Genomic DNA, 16,334 nt, shown 5'->3' on the forward strand with positions numbered 1-16,334 from the left:
TTAAGATGGGTCTCAGTAAATTCCTGCTAATGTAATAATAAGAAAAATTCATACATCAAACAAAAAACTCCAATATATTTGCATATAGCATGACTACAAAAAGGTCAATATGTTGAACACTATCAGAGACCTCAAAGGGATCCTAAAATGTGTGAAAATAAATTTCTATTGTTTAAACTACTGGTTCTGTGGTATTCTATTATAGCAATCCTGGGAAACCAACCAATCCTCTTTAATGAAAATATATAGAACATAGTGGAGCATATGTCCTTGTTATATGTTGAAGCATCTTCTGGGTATATGCCCAGGAGTGGTATAGCTGGATCTTCAGGTAATGCTATGTCCAATTTTTCTGAGGAACCGCCAGACTGATTTCCAGAGTGGTTGTACCAGCTTGCAATCCCACCCACAATGGAGTAGTGTTCCTCTTTCTCTGCATCCTCACCAGCATCTACTATCATGATATAGCTGTCTTCTTAGAGGTCTGCCAGAAACTAACATATTCAGAGGACAGTGCTCACAGCTAACCACTGATATGATCAAGGGTTTCTCAATGGAGAACTTAGAGAGAAGATTGAAGGAGCAGAAAGGTTTTGTGACCCCATGAGGAGAGCAACAATACCAATCAACCAGAGCTCCCCAAGGTCTAAACCACCAGCCTGGGAGCACATAGGGAGGGACCCATGACTCCAGCTGTATATGTAGGGGAGGATGGCCTTGTCGGGCATAGGTAGGAGAGGAGATTCTTGGTCCCATGAAGGACAAACACAGAGTTGGGGGTAATGTGAGGGTGGGGAGGGGGAAAGGGGCAGGGGGTAGGTTGGGGCACAGCCTCATAGAAGCTTGCGAAGGGGGAATGGGATAGGATGTTTCTGGGTGGTGGGGGGAAGTGGGGTAATGGGATAAAATCTGAAATGTAAATATAATATCCAATAAAAAAGGGGAAAAAAGAAAATATAGAGAGAAAGCAACCTATTTCAACATCTTATTCAATCAGCTTAGTAATAACTGGTGCTACATACTTAATGTTTCCCCAGTTTCATACACTAAACCTATTTTCTCTTGTGATTTTTGAAGTTAATTAAGCTATTAAGTAACCTCATGAATGGAGTTAATGTCTTTGCAGGAAACTTATTCTTGGACAATGTGAGGATACCATCAGAAGGGGACAGCTATCTATAAATGAGGAATCATGTACTCTTTAGACATGTTGATTTATTTATCCCTTGTACATGGCTAATCTGGTAACCAGAATCATGAAACCATGAACAGATAAAATCTTGCTTGTAAACCACTCAGCTTGCAGTATACTTCTGAGAGTAGCCTGAAGTTCAACAACTGGCTCTAGAATCCCAGCTCTTTGTTGTGTGACTGCTTTTAACTTCTGAGAGCTTTCGGGCAACTGACCATTTTAGAATATCCAGCCTCTTGTGTAAAATAAACATACTGAATAAATATGATTATTTATAAATAGAATAAATATGATTATTCCATTACTACAGGGGATTTTTAATTAATATTCAACTACTTTTTTTGCCCACATGGATCTCATTCCAATATTTGAAGGACTGTGAGGGTCAGATGAGAGAATTTGTGAGAAGGTGCTTTCTGTATTCTAATGTGTTATAAAATGCTCATTGATACAATTACAGCATCTATCAAACAGCTAATAAGAGGGAGACAAAAATCAACTGGTTTTTTATTTTGTTTTGAGCTTACAGTTGGGGTATAAAGTGGTGAACACACCCCTTTGCCTGTCAGAAATCAACCATTAATCAGTCTCAGGGTATTTTTTAAACAGAGAGTGAGTATTTGCCATCCTCCAGCTGGAAGACTGCCATTCAAAACAGCCAACATCAGCTACAAGCTGAGTTAATACTTGCTCCTACTAAGAATTCATTTCCTGCACCTGATCCTTTACTTTTAGCCCATGCAAGACAACCACAGTAAGGCTTTCTAGAGCTGAGCTCAGGCATAAATCTGAATCCATAATCTTCATATCTATATTCATGGGATCACAAACCCATCATCTGGTGAATGTCCATATGGCCTGGAAAATGTGCTAGACATTTTACATATATTTTCTCACTTAACACTCATGACAGCCCATTACGGTGGGGGTTAATAACTTGATCTTAAGTTTAAGTAAATTGAAGTTTAGCAAGATCAGTAATTTTACATGGACTCGGAAGTTGTGTTTCTAATTGGGTCTCTGTGGTAAGTACGGAATTTATGCTAGAGATGGCAATACTGGACTTTACAAACTTGGTAGAAAAGAAGACCATGACAAAATAAAGAAATAAATATAAATATTGTAAAAATTTAACAAAGGTAATTTATGATATAGACACAAACTGGACCTTTAAAATCTGAAGAAGAACTTGACAGAGGAAGTGGTATAAACACAACTATAGATAGGGAATTATGTCCCTGACCTACGTGAAGTGTGAGAAGTAGGCATTGGTCCTAAAAGGTCTCTTGGAGGCAAAGCCCAAATGCAGTCGCTTAAGCATTCATATACAACTACAAGGAAACATTTTGGTTCCTGTATAGGAGCTGTTAGATCTGCCTGCCTTTTGACAAAAACAAAAAATTTTATATGTTCTCCATGTCAGGAAAAACAAGTGAAAAGACACAGTAAAAATATATTCCATGAATTTATTTAATTCATATTGCCTGCAGTTTTAATTTTTTAATATTTCTATGAATATTTCTTGTTTTTCTTTTCTTTTGAGATGTCAATTTTATCTTTTTCGGCTTTAGCTTTTTAAACTCTCTTATACATGGATGTTGAAATAAGAGTGAATAATTTAGAACAGGGCACTTAAATATGCTGCAAAAATGTAAAATATTACTGAAAACATAAATTTCATTTTCTTGGAAAAGTAGTTAAAATCCCCAAATGCTATTCAGGCTGATAGTACCCCAGCAGTATGAGAATTCCAAGAGAGTTGATGAAGCCCATTGCACTGATGCTAACCAAGTATTAATAAAAACTGTCACAGTCTTCACTATCACATCCTGTGTTTTTCATAGTGCGAGTACCACTGTCATCTTCAGTTAAGTACACACAGAACTGAAAAATACCTATAATTAATACGTGTGTGTGTGTGTGTGTGTGTGTGTGTGTGCGTGTCTGTGTGACCCTGAAAGCACAGCATGGTTTCTGGTCGAGCACCAGCTAGAAATTGCCATAGACCTCAGGTGATCCCGAGGGTCAGCATGCATTTTACAGTTCTCTCAGACTCCAGGCTTCTGACAGGAGGTGGAAGACCTCTATAGAGTGGGGTCCTCTAGTCACATAGGACCACACCCATTAGCCCCTCCACAGGTAGAGTGTTGAGGACCGCACTAGTCCCACGTTGGGGTGGCCAAAAAATGTCTCGGCCTGAGCAAAATGTTGAGGCCCGGGCCGACCCACGTTTGGGCGGCCACTGTATCCCGGCCCAAGCTGCCGCTCTGGTCTTCAGGTCGGGGGTTCAGCAAGAGCGAGGGTGAGGCCAGATTTTACCTAATGTCTGATGTGTATGAATCTCTCTCTCTCGTCTCCCTAATGTCTGAATCCTACTGTGTCTCCCTAATGTCTTCTCTCTGCTGTGTCTCCCTAATGTCTTCTCTCTGCTGTGTCTCCCTTATGTCTTCTATCGTATGAATTCTGATCTGTTCTGTCTCTGCCTTTTATATGTCTCAAGTTACACCTTTAATCATGCCCTTAGGTCTTGTCTCTAACCCTGATCTCTATACTTCTTAAGTCACATACCTTTAATCTCACACACCTTTAATCTCAAGGTATCTAAACCAAGATTATCGGAGTGTTCTCAGCTGTCATGTCAGGGTATATGGCTCAAGATGGCTGCAAAGCTGATAGCCGCTTTCTGCTAAAAGTCGGCCCCCAACAGTAGAGGGCTTTACTAGAAGCCACAGAGGTTCAAGACATATCTCCATATTAATGAGATACCTAAAGGCCAGAGGGGCATAGCCAATTATAAATATTTCTTCCCAGACCCTCTTCCTTGCAAAAGGTAATTAACCTCAAGCCCATCCTGAAAATACTGGGGTATAGTTTTCATCTATTTTCTTCTGTGACAATAAATGTCTTAAGACCACTCCATCCAGTGCCAGTGTGGAGTGAACACAGGCAAATTCCCCGTGCCTCTGTCCCCACAAGAGGCCCTAGTCAAGTTGGGAGACAGAAGAGGGAACCACACATCAACCAAACAACAGGTTCTGTGCACATTACAACCCAACATATATGCATGTGTATACCCATATTTATGTGAATGTATGCACAGTGGTTTTCTCATTGCTTAAGCAAATGATCTTTTGATCACCCCATACCACAGCACTTTCTTTGGTAAGCTAAGCTGTCTTATAGCATAGCAATAGAGGAGATTTGAATTGATGCAAATTGTAATGCTGTGTAAAGTGTGTGACATCCCTTTGCCATAATGACTCGAGATCATATCCTTTGTTTGCAATTGACATACAATCAACAGAGACTAGTCTGAGATGAGGAAGAGATTGTACAGAGTGTAGAACCAGAGTTGTATAGAAGTGGAGATAAAAGCCTTGAGCAAGCTACCCCTGAACCCAGTTCTCTGAATGATTTATGTGTTGTAATCACACTCACTATGAGTTAGGCTAATGGCGGGTGATTATAGCAACAGCTAAACAAACTGGGTTAGCCAACCTACTATTAATACTTCTATGATAATATTTCTGTCCAGGTTTATTGCTTTATGTGTTCCTGTTTTCAAAAACATTATTTTTAGCTGATAAAATTGGAACTGCTTTCATTGAGGTTTTTTTTTTTTGTTGTTATTTCATTGAATATTAGACTTTTCACCTTTCATTTCTAAATGAATATAAAATCATTTTGCTGAGTTTCAAAGACAAAATATTTAAGATTTTAACTTGAATTAAATAAAATACTAAAATCCCATACAAGGTTAATAGAATATTTCTCAATATTTTTTCTTGTTAGTTAGGAATGTAATCTTTCTAACCATTTAATCAAATCTTCTTTTAAATTCTATGTAATATGATTTTACAATTTTATTTATGACTGCATATCACAATTTCAATTTGTGTTTCAGTGTTTCTCATCCTATTGCTCTTATGAAAAGATTTTAAAATGTTTTCCAAATGGTATTGTCATTATGCTAATATTCTTATTGGATTAGATCATAGCTCAGATACTAATTACATTATGTCATTGAGCAATATACCCAACACTGCATGCCTCAGACAGTCTATCTGTAAAATGAAAGTACCCTATATGGATGGTACCAATAGGAAATGAGGGTAGTATCTGACACATAGTGAACATTTTATTGGCTATTGTGCTTGGTGCTGCGATCAGTCTTTTACCTTGCCTCTTAGAAGCAGGATTGGATTGATATTAACAATTTTTTTATCTGTCTTTCTCTGTCTTTCCCATGAAATATCATATGTTAGTACATTTATAAATATGCATAAAATTAAAGCAGCAATGCTAAGCTTCGTGGGTATCATGTTTAATTTATATATTTTTAAAAAATTCCATGAAATTTCTTTATTTCACCCACATTCATGATAATTAATTTTAGAGTGGATTTCTGTCCCATTAAGAATACATTTCTCTTAACTTTCCATTTTCATTTTTTTCTTCTATTTCACTTCCAACACAGGTGATATTTTTTTATGTGAAAAAAGAGACAAATGATGAAAGTTGGAAGCCCTCAACAGTGATTCCATCATTCATACCTTCACCCAAATTTTCTCATGAGAAAACCAGTATGTATCATTTTAAGTGTTTAGTTGAATATTTATGTATGTATATACTAATAAAATCTAGATGATTTGGATTATATTAGCAGTAGTTGTTATAATTACTCATTTGTATACAAATTAATCTAGGCATTCTTTATCATTGCTGTATTATAATACTTCATAGTAAGTACATATTAGACTGAAGCAAGATACTGTATTTTATTTAATAACCACAATTTTCCATATCACTTGGGTTGAAAAAGTACTTCTTACTATTTATGCATTTCTCTCTCTCTCTCTCTCTCTCTCTCTCTATATATATATATATATATATATATATATATATATATATATATATGCAGGAGAGAATGCAATGATGAAATAAATAAATAAAAAATGCACACTTCATTTTTATTTGAAAATGCTATGTTTATTTTTAAAATAGTTTAAAAATTTCTATTTTTCAATTTTATTTTGATTAAGGGTTAGAGACATTGATCATTATTTAAGAGCACATACTACACTTATTGCAGATTGAAATTCCATTCCCAGCACACACGATGTTGTGTGAATCACAATCATCTGTAACTCCAGTTCAAGCAGCTCCAATGTCACTGACCTCTATGAGCAACTGCACTCATATGACTCTACACAATACACCACACACACACACACACACACACACACACACACAATCTCAGGAGCCACAAATGTATTGTAGATATTTCCACTGAGATTAAGCTAACTGCTATGCATTTTAATTGGTTGTAGTAATCTGCAATGGTCTCTGTCTGTAGCTATGAAAAGTTTCCTTCATGTAGGATGAGTACTACACTCATCGGTGAGTATAAGAATAAATTCGTTATAGTAGCTAGGGGTTCTATTGAGTTAGTTGTGTGTGTGTGCCTGTGTGTGTGTGTGTGTAACAATATTTTATGAAAAATTAATGAGAGCATGAATTTGAACAAAAGTTTCATAAGGAGGGTTTAAAGGGAGAAGGGAAAAACTAAAAGAGATAATTTTTAAAGGAATAAGCCTTAATCACTCTTAAAAATAGTTGATTATCTTTTATTAATCATTTTATTTGTTTACACTTCAAATAATAGCCCCCTTCCCTGTTACCTCTCCACACAACCCCTGCCTTATCTCCCTGTCCCTCCTCCTCTTTGCTTCTATGAAGGTGCTTGCCCACCCAGTTACCCACTCCCACCTCACCACTCTAGCATCCTCCTATGCTGGGGCTTCAAACCTCCACAGGTCTGTCAGGCCGTGTAAGGGTATCCTGGTTCTTGGGTTGTGGGTTCATCTATGCCCCTAGAACCCAGGCTCCTGACAGCAGGTCTAATCTCCATTCAACCTGCACCCTTCAGTCACTAGGAGCATGTGGAGGGCATGATAAACAGGCCTCAGGCCCTAGAGAGATTTACATACTAATGAGGTACCTGAAGGCCAGAGGGTGGAGCCAAATAAGCATCCTCCCCAGCCCCTCCCCCCTCTTTCCCTCCCTATTTAACTCAGGACTGCCCTGGGTTTTAGGGGACCTGGGGTAGGTGCATTCAGATCCATCCACCATCTGTCATGTCAATAAACCCATTTTGGAAACCCAAAGACTTTCTCGTGTTTGGGGCCACGCTGTGAGGAACCATGGAGACACAGCAACTGTGCCTAACTTCCAGCCTGGAGAAACCCAGAGCATTCCCAGCCTACCACGCACAGCCTAGCGTGAAGAACCCTGCATTCTCCAGCCATTTTACCTACATGGGCCCATGGGGCTCCCTTCCTATTTATGTCAGATAAGGCCATCCTCTGCTACCTACGTATCTGAAGTCATGGATCTCTCCAAGTATACTCTTTGGTTAGTGGTTTCGTCTCTGGGAGATCTGGATTGTCCTGTTATTTGATATTGTTCTTCTTATGCGGGTACAATCCCCTCCAGCTCCTTCAGTCCTTCTAGCTCTTCCATTGGGGTTCCCAGTATCAGTCCAATGGTTGGCTCTGAGTATCTTCATCTGCATTGCTCAGGTGCTGGTAGAACCTCTCATGGATCAGCCATACTAGGCTTTTTTCAGCAAGCACTTTTTGGCATCAGCAATATTGTGGAGGGTTGGTGTCTGCTGATGGGAAGGTTTCCTATGTGGGGAGGTCTCTAGATGGCCTTTCCTTCAGTCTCTGTTCCATTTTTCTGTCCCTGTTTTTCCTTCGAACAGAACATTTCTGAGTTAAAAACTTTGACATGGGTGGGTGGCCCAATCCCTGAACTGGGGGCTGGGCCTGTTTACTGGAGGAGGTCTCTATAGGTTCTATATTCCCTATGTTAGGTATGGCTTAAAGGCTAGGCTCACAAACAAAAATACATAAACTTTTAAAAAGCTTGTCAATTGACAAATTGTATACACAGATAATAGCACATAACTTGTAGTTTTGTAATAACTACATAATATTTACATTTTTGGTGTTCATGTCAGTTTTTAGAAGAAATTCTGTTTGATTTCATTTTTGGCCTTAGGCATGCATCTGTTTAAGCATTTGTTCTTACTGGTTTCTTATTTTCATAGTTTATATGTCAATGTGATTCTTAATTCAAATCATTCGTTTATTTCAGTTCATAAGTGTATGCATTTTGAAAGATAAGAAAATTATAATTATAATGAAGTAATTAAAAATATTAATTAAACTACTATTTATGAAGGCATAAAAGTAAGAAATATTGCTTTATTTTTTACAGAAATAATTGCTTAAAAATAAAAAAAATCTGTGACCATGAATTATACTAATTAGTTGTAGAAATGTAGAAACAGTAAAAGATATAATTACTAAATTTCTTGCCATAAAGGATAGACTGAGTTTATGTGATATTAAGAATGTTTGCCAATTATTTTAATAATGATAAATAATTTTAAAATGCTGCATTCATTTCCAACATCATTCTAGAATATAAAACATGCAAAAATCTATACATCCAGAGGTATTAAAACAATAAATACAAAATAAATGGGATTTCAGGGCAATAAAAACGATGATTGGCAATATACTGTTAAAATGATCTACATAGCCTGAGTTCATTCATCAGAGCTATAATGGACACAACTGCTGCTTTGAGCAAAAGATTCAATAAATCATTCTTGATGAAGAATATTTCTAGAACAAAACATTGCAATAATGATGTATGTAAACAAAAACTTTTACAAACTGAAAATCTAACTATTGGAAGTTAACTATTGGAAGGCTGACTCCATAGAAAGACCAACAGTCTCAACTAACCTGGACCCCTGAGATCTCTCAGACACTGAGCCACCAACCAGGCAGCATACACGAGCTGATTAGAGGCCTCTGACACATTTACAGCGGAGGACTGCCTGGTCTGTTCTCAATGGGAGAACAACACCCTAACCTTCAAAAGACTTGAGGCCCCAGGGATTGAGGAGGATGGGTGGGAGGAGGGGGAGAAACATTCTCTTGGGAAAAGGGGGAGGAGGATTGAGATAAGGAACTGTGGGAGGGGAGACTGGGAGGGGGAGCAAAGACTGGATTGTCAAAAAATAAAAGTAATAAAATATTATTGGGAGAAATATTTTATATCTTTCTTTCTTAGACAGTCTTGTTCGTTGCACCTCATAGAACCAGAGGAGTGACTGGATCAGAGCTGACACAATCACAGTAAATCAGATTGTGTCATCCTTGGTCCTGATGATCTGTGCTTATGTGTTAGGACATTCAGGAAAAAGAAATGTATCAAAGGAGAGGTGTGAGGGAATTCTAGACTATATTAAAACAAAGTACAAAAACAAGGGGAGTAGACTATGCCATCACACCAGGGGCAAAAGTACTGAGGTAATTTGTGTGAGCTTTTCTCATAAAATGAAACACTATGCTTCTTCTCTATCTAATTTGGTCTACATAAAACTCTTTTTTTAACTTATTTTTTATGGAAAATTTTATTTACATTTCAGATTCCATCCCCTTTCCCCATTTTCCCTCCCTAGAAAACCCATATCTCATCCCTCCTCCTCCTTTTTGCTTTTATACATTTTTTAAATGTTAATCAAAGGCTTTATAAGTTTGGTAATGCTCAATAACAAGATGCCCATACAATCAGAAGTGTAACCCAATACCCAACCTGGATATACCAATTATCTTTGACTGCTGGAGACATGGGAACATCCACCTCCATATCTCCCCCCTACATCCTCTCTCTCTCTCTCTCTCTCTCTCTCTCTCTCTCTCTCTCTCTCTCTCTCTCTCTCTTTCTCTCTCTCATCTCTTAGCTCCTCCTCTCCTTACTCTTCCTCTTTCTCTCCCTACTTCTCCCACCTTAGCTCCTCCTACATATCACCCTTTCTGTTAAAATAAAACTTTTCTCTCAAAATACAGTTAGAGCATATCTATACCAATTTGTGTCAGTAAGGTACAAGATAGACCTCATATGCAGTCCATCATTTTGTTGACTAAGCAGAACCTCTGTCATCTCTCCTAACTAAAAGACTTACAACTCTTGATCAAATGTTCTGTAAAGATGTCTGTTGTACCATGATGGCAGAAATGATTGACCAGAAGTATGTAACACTGGTAATCTTAGAAATAGGAATTAAAAATCTTTGTACATAAGGAAATAGCTAATCAAAATACAAAACAAAACATAATTAAAATCAGATTCATCATCACTGGAAGAAGGCATCACCCAATGTAAAATCTCTGAAAGACTTCTTGAGGTCAATCTGTTTGTTCTTGCATTAGGCAGAATATTTTTGTAATGCTCCCTCTTCTGTGTACTGGACTCAGTGTTTACATAAACACGGTCACAGTCTTTCCTACTAAGTACTCCTCATTGTAGGAAAAGCATGTAGAAGTTTGCTTGGTTTTAAAATGCACAAAGAAAAATATGAACCAGTGAAATAAATCTTCCAAAAGGTACACATGTTCATTTTTTTGATAAATAGAGCTTTGATGAAGAAATGGGAAAATGTAGTAATAAATTGCAGATTTACATGTACCTCAAAGTATAAGAAAAGTTCTTATGACTTAGAAATTAATAACAAGGACAAACATGGACAAACATCTGAAAGCAGTTTTGAAACTTGAACATTAAGCTAACGAAGAAAAATTGAACTGAGGCAAACAAAGAATAAAAAATTTTGAACATGAGAATAATTCATAGTGTTTCTTTTTTATTTCTTTTATTGGATATTTTCTTTACTTACATTTCAAATGTTATTTCTTGTCCAGCTCACCCCTCTGGAAAGGCCCTATCCTATTCCCCCTCCCCCTGCCTCTATGACTGTGATCTCCCATCCACCCATTCCCACCTTCCCACCCTGGCATTCCCTGACACTGGGGCATTGAACACCCACAAGACCAAAAGCCACTCCTGCCACTAATGTCCAACAAGGTCATCATCTGCCACATACATGGTGGCTGGATCCATGGTTTGTCCATGTGTATTTTTTGGTTGGTGGTCCAGTCCCTGGGAGCTCTGGGGGGTTTGGTCAGTTGACACTGTTGCTCCTCCCAGAAGGCTGCAAACTCCCTCAGCTCCTTCAGTCCCTTCTCAAACTCCTCCATAGGGGACCCTGTACTCAGTCCAATGCTTGGTTGTGAATATCTATCTGCCCATTTGTCAGGCTCTGGTAGAGTCTCAAAACTGAATTCCAGTGTTTGTAAAACAAATTTACTTTATATTTATTCATAACTTATAAATTAAACACATGCACACGTAAACACACACACAAACACACACACATACACACATATATAATGCATATATATAAATAATGATTATATATATATATATATATATATTGCATATATATAAATAATGTTAAATTACCAGGAATTAATTAAATTAATTTATAAAAACTTAATAATTTCACAAAAAGTGGTGGTAACAGACCAAAAGGTAACATATGGATCCATACTGCAAGTCTGAGCGAACTTGTGCCTTAAACTTTTATTTCCCAGAAAACTGAACTGAATAAAGTGGATTAAACTATGAAGCATCATTAGTCCCAAACTCTCCCACTTAACACACTAGAAATAGCCAACATACAACTTCTGCAACTGGAAATTACATTTCTTCATGAAACTGAAGTGAAGGGAGGTGAAGGGATGGAGATGTTATCAGGCACAGCAGGATGCTCTCATTTGAAAGAAAGTGTTGCATATGTGGAAAGGCACATAATGAATTAGAAGGCCACCAGGTACTTTCTTCCAACTTACTTTGACAGGTAATGATAAGAAATTTCTCCAAACTGGAGATTTGAAATTTCTCTGGAGGGAAATTTATCCAGTTAAAGTGTAAAGAAATAAGAACTTTTCAAAAATAAACTCATTAAACTCATACACACACACACACACACACACACACACACATATATATATATATATATATATATATATATATATATATATATATACTGGGTTTTAAGAGTTTCTTAATTGTAGCAGCAAAGATGCGATGTAGCACAACATCCATGGCATAGCAAAGAATAGAGAATGTTTAACTCTCTGGTACCATTCTTTCTCTTTATTCATTTCAAGCCAACAATATGGTGAAACTAAAGTCGGTGGTACTTTTCCACTCAGTTAATGCTCTTTGGAAATACCTTGATAGACAAAAACATAAACACGTTCCTTAGTTTCCTAGGTGATTTTACATCTATTTAAGTTGACCATGAATATTTATCATTTTAATGAGAAAATTAAGATAACAATAATATAAAAGAAAAGGTAGAACTGTAGTGTAGAATACTCAAAATCTAACCACAAAATGTAGAAAAGAATGTAAAGTATATGGAGAACAGAACTATTAGGAGAGCATTTTTATTTAGAAGGAAGTGACATCCTGATACACATTTAAAAACCAATTACTTACACTCAAAACAACAGAAACATCCTCTGTTTGTTTTGTCTCCATATGGACTTGTCATCTTACCTCATACTCTCACCTATAAACATTGATTAACATCAGGAAATTCTTTAGTGATTCTCCTTGGTCTTCTGTTTCTTACAAATAAGGACTGACCTTCAAAAGTTCAAGTATAATAAAATTCTCTTTTTCATATGACTCTACAATTCTCTCCTGATCATAGCTTTGTGGAATTACAATTGAATAAATTATAAACATTTAAGGTGTACAACATATGTCAATATATTTTTAAGATTGATATAATTAGATTAGAACGCATGAAACACCACTGTGTATATACACAGTGAAATGATTATTAAAATTAAGCCAACAATCATTACTAAATATACCAATATAGGGCTCATACACATGTCAAACTAATTCTAGAGTACAAAGCTGATTCAATATTGGCAAAATAATAAGCATTTACATTTCTTTTATCATTGATATCAATATAATTTATTCTGTTAAATGTTTGCATCTGTCTTTGGTATAAGGTTAATTGTTAGTTAATCAAACAGCTTCCTCATGTTCCTTATTCTTTATATTTGAGTGGCTAAAATATTAAAATATTCCTTATTGGGTCAAAAAAATAAAGAAAGTTTAGATAAATAATTCAATATCAGAATAATAGGTTCAGTAGAAGACACTGCATGAATAACTTCAAATCACTGAAGAAAAGTGATTTTCTAGCTAGAATGAGAAACCCAGTCCAACTGTTAATTAGATATTGATATAATATAAATTAAATTTAATAAAAATATCCTTTAAGATGTGCTTCAAAAATGCTTCAAAATCCTTTGATCCAAAAGTGCAACCACTCTGGAAATCAGCCTGGAGTTTCCTCAAAAAATTGTACATAGTACTACCTGAGGACCCAGCTATACCACTCCTGGGCATATACCCAAATATGATCCAGCATATAACAAGGACATGTACCCCACTATAATCATTGCAGCCTTATGTATAATAGTCAGAAACTGGAAATAACCCATATATCCTTCAACAGAGGAAAGGATACAGAAAATACGGTACATTTACACATTGGAGTATTACTCAGCTATTAAAATCAATGACTATTTTATATAGTCTTAGACAAATGGATGGAAGTAGAAAATATCATCCTGAGTGAGGTAACCCAGTCACAAAAGAATACACACACAGATAGGCAGATATTAGCCGAAAAGCTTGGAGTACCCAAGATATAATTCACAGATTATTTGAAGCTCAAGAAGAAGGAAGACCAAAGTGTGGATGCTTCTATCCTTCTTAGAAGAAAGAACAAAATACTCACAGAAGGGAATACAGAGACAATGAGTGAAGCAGAGACTGAAGGCAAGGCCATCCAGAGACTGCCCCACCTGGGGATCCATCCCATATACAGTCACCAAACCCAGACACTATTTCAGATGCCAAGAAGTGCTTGCCGACAGGAGCCTGATAAAACTGTCTCCTGAGAGGCTCTATCAGAGCCTGACAAATACAGAGGCACATGCTAACAGTCAACATTTGGTCTGAGCATGGAGTCCCCAATAAAGCAGTTAGAGAAAGGACTGAAGGAGCTGATGAGTTTTGCAACACCATAGGAAGAACAACTATATCAACCAACAGACCCCTCAGAGCTTCCAGGGACTAAACCACTAACCAAAGAGTACATATGGAGAGATCCTCAGCTCCAGGTGCGTATGTAGCAGGGGATGGCCTTGTCAGATATCAATGGGAGGAGAGGACATTGCACCCGTGAAGGCTCGATGCCCCAGTATAGGGAAATGCCAAGGCAGGGAGGGAGTAGTGGGTGTGTGGGTGGGGGAGCACCCTCATAGAAGCAGGGGGAGAAGGGATGGGATAGGTGGCCTCCGGAGGGGAAACAGGGATAGGGGATAACATTTGAAACGTAAATAAATAAAATATGCAACAAAATTTACTATACATTATTGCACACCAGAGAAAAGATTAAACAAAGATTTAGAAAAAAGATATGGAACCCAGAAATCAAAGACTGCAACCAAAGTCAGCAAGGGAATTTTTTGGATTGTGAGGGAACCTGATCTAGTAACAGGTGATGGGGACTAAAGAGGAAGAATGCTCTAAGAAAAGAAATTGGATTCAAGTGTAAACAAATCCAAAGTGCTGCCAGGGGCAGCAGGAGCCACTAAATGAATAAAGAAAGCTAAACAACAACATGAAATATAGTTCATTAATACTTTAAAGGATAATTTTTAGAAATGAAAGATATGTTAGGATACATCTCAATGTGTGTCTTTGTAAAATATTTACATAATAGATGATGTATAATACTGACACCTATAAAGGTAATTTACTTCTGCAGCAAGGTATAAGCATGTAATCTTTTTGAATAAGGGTAACAAAACTTTATTCTCATATTTTCAGATGGGAACCATCAGAAATGCAACTTGTACCTGGTAAAGAATCAGCATATGCTGTTTAAAATATGAACGAATTGAATTGAGAGTGTTGCCAAGCTGAATTGAACTATGAGGAGTACTATGGCTGTTGACTGCTAGATTTGAATGAAATATTGAAAGCCTTGAACATACATTAAAATAAAAAGAAAGGTAGAATGTGTAGCAGGGGCCCAGAGTATATACAGGAAGAGACCACAACGTATTCCTGAGAATCAGACATAGAGCCAAGCTTTCCTGAAGTCAAGGCACATAAAGTAGGTCAAAAGGCCAAGTGTGGGAAGGAAATGAAGCATATTGAGCACAGAATGTTAAATATATTTATTTTCAATTATTTTTTAAAATTGAGAAACATATCAGTTAGCAGAGCAAATTCTGTTTCACAAGATAATCTATTCAAATATGCCTTGAAATATTCTGATGTATTTTTGTCAAATTAACTGCTATGGTAATTATATATGGACAGTGCTCTGCTTTGGCATTTAGACATGTGAGCGTGAAGAGTGAAATCAGCATGAGATTTGTGTTACAGAGACTCCTGACCCATTAAATAATGCACAAAGTTCTGTGTGTTGAGTGCCTTTATTGTACTGTGTGAAAATGGTGGGCATAGTCAGAGGAGGAGGGAAAAAGAGGGAGGGAAGGAAGGAGAGAAGGAGAGAGATAGAAGAGGGACAGGTAAGACAGAGACAATGAGGAAGTCAAGTTTTCTGAGACCTTCATGAAATTCTGAATATGAGAACCTTTGCTTTCTTTACTGCACTGGTTTTGACTTGTTACAGCTGAAGTTCACTGAATGTATGAAACTTTCCTTGACCAACCTATGGAGGGACAGAGACATGAAGCTTTCGTACCTACATTAAGGAGCAGTTCGGGGTTGTCTTGCTTATGAACTCATTCACTATCATTACTTTTATTACTTCTTACATTTCATTATTTTTGTAACAAATACTTGAAGAGATTTACTGTCAACTAAATTTAACATGGTGTATAACAGAGAGAAGAAAGGAGAAAGAAGAGAAAAAATGGTTACTGACTAAAAAAATATTATTCATTCATTCATTGGTCCATTTACTAGTGCAAAGCTAATTTTTTAAAAAAATAAACCAGATACTAAGCTGCTGTTCCATACCAAAACACTTCCATAAATGCTGGGCCAATCCCCGAAGAAGACAGGCAGTAGCATTCCCTTCAGGGAAGTTACTGTATTTCTGCAGGAATAAGAAAAACTGAAGCATATTTGTTTAATATTATTCAGT

The sequence above is a fragment of the Arvicanthis niloticus genome, chromosome 5 (assembly GCF_011762505.2).
Source record: "Arvicanthis niloticus isolate mArvNil1 chromosome 5, mArvNil1.pat.X, whole genome shotgun sequence".
Taxonomy (NCBI): Eukaryota; Metazoa; Chordata; class Mammalia; order Rodentia; family Muridae; genus Arvicanthis; species Arvicanthis niloticus.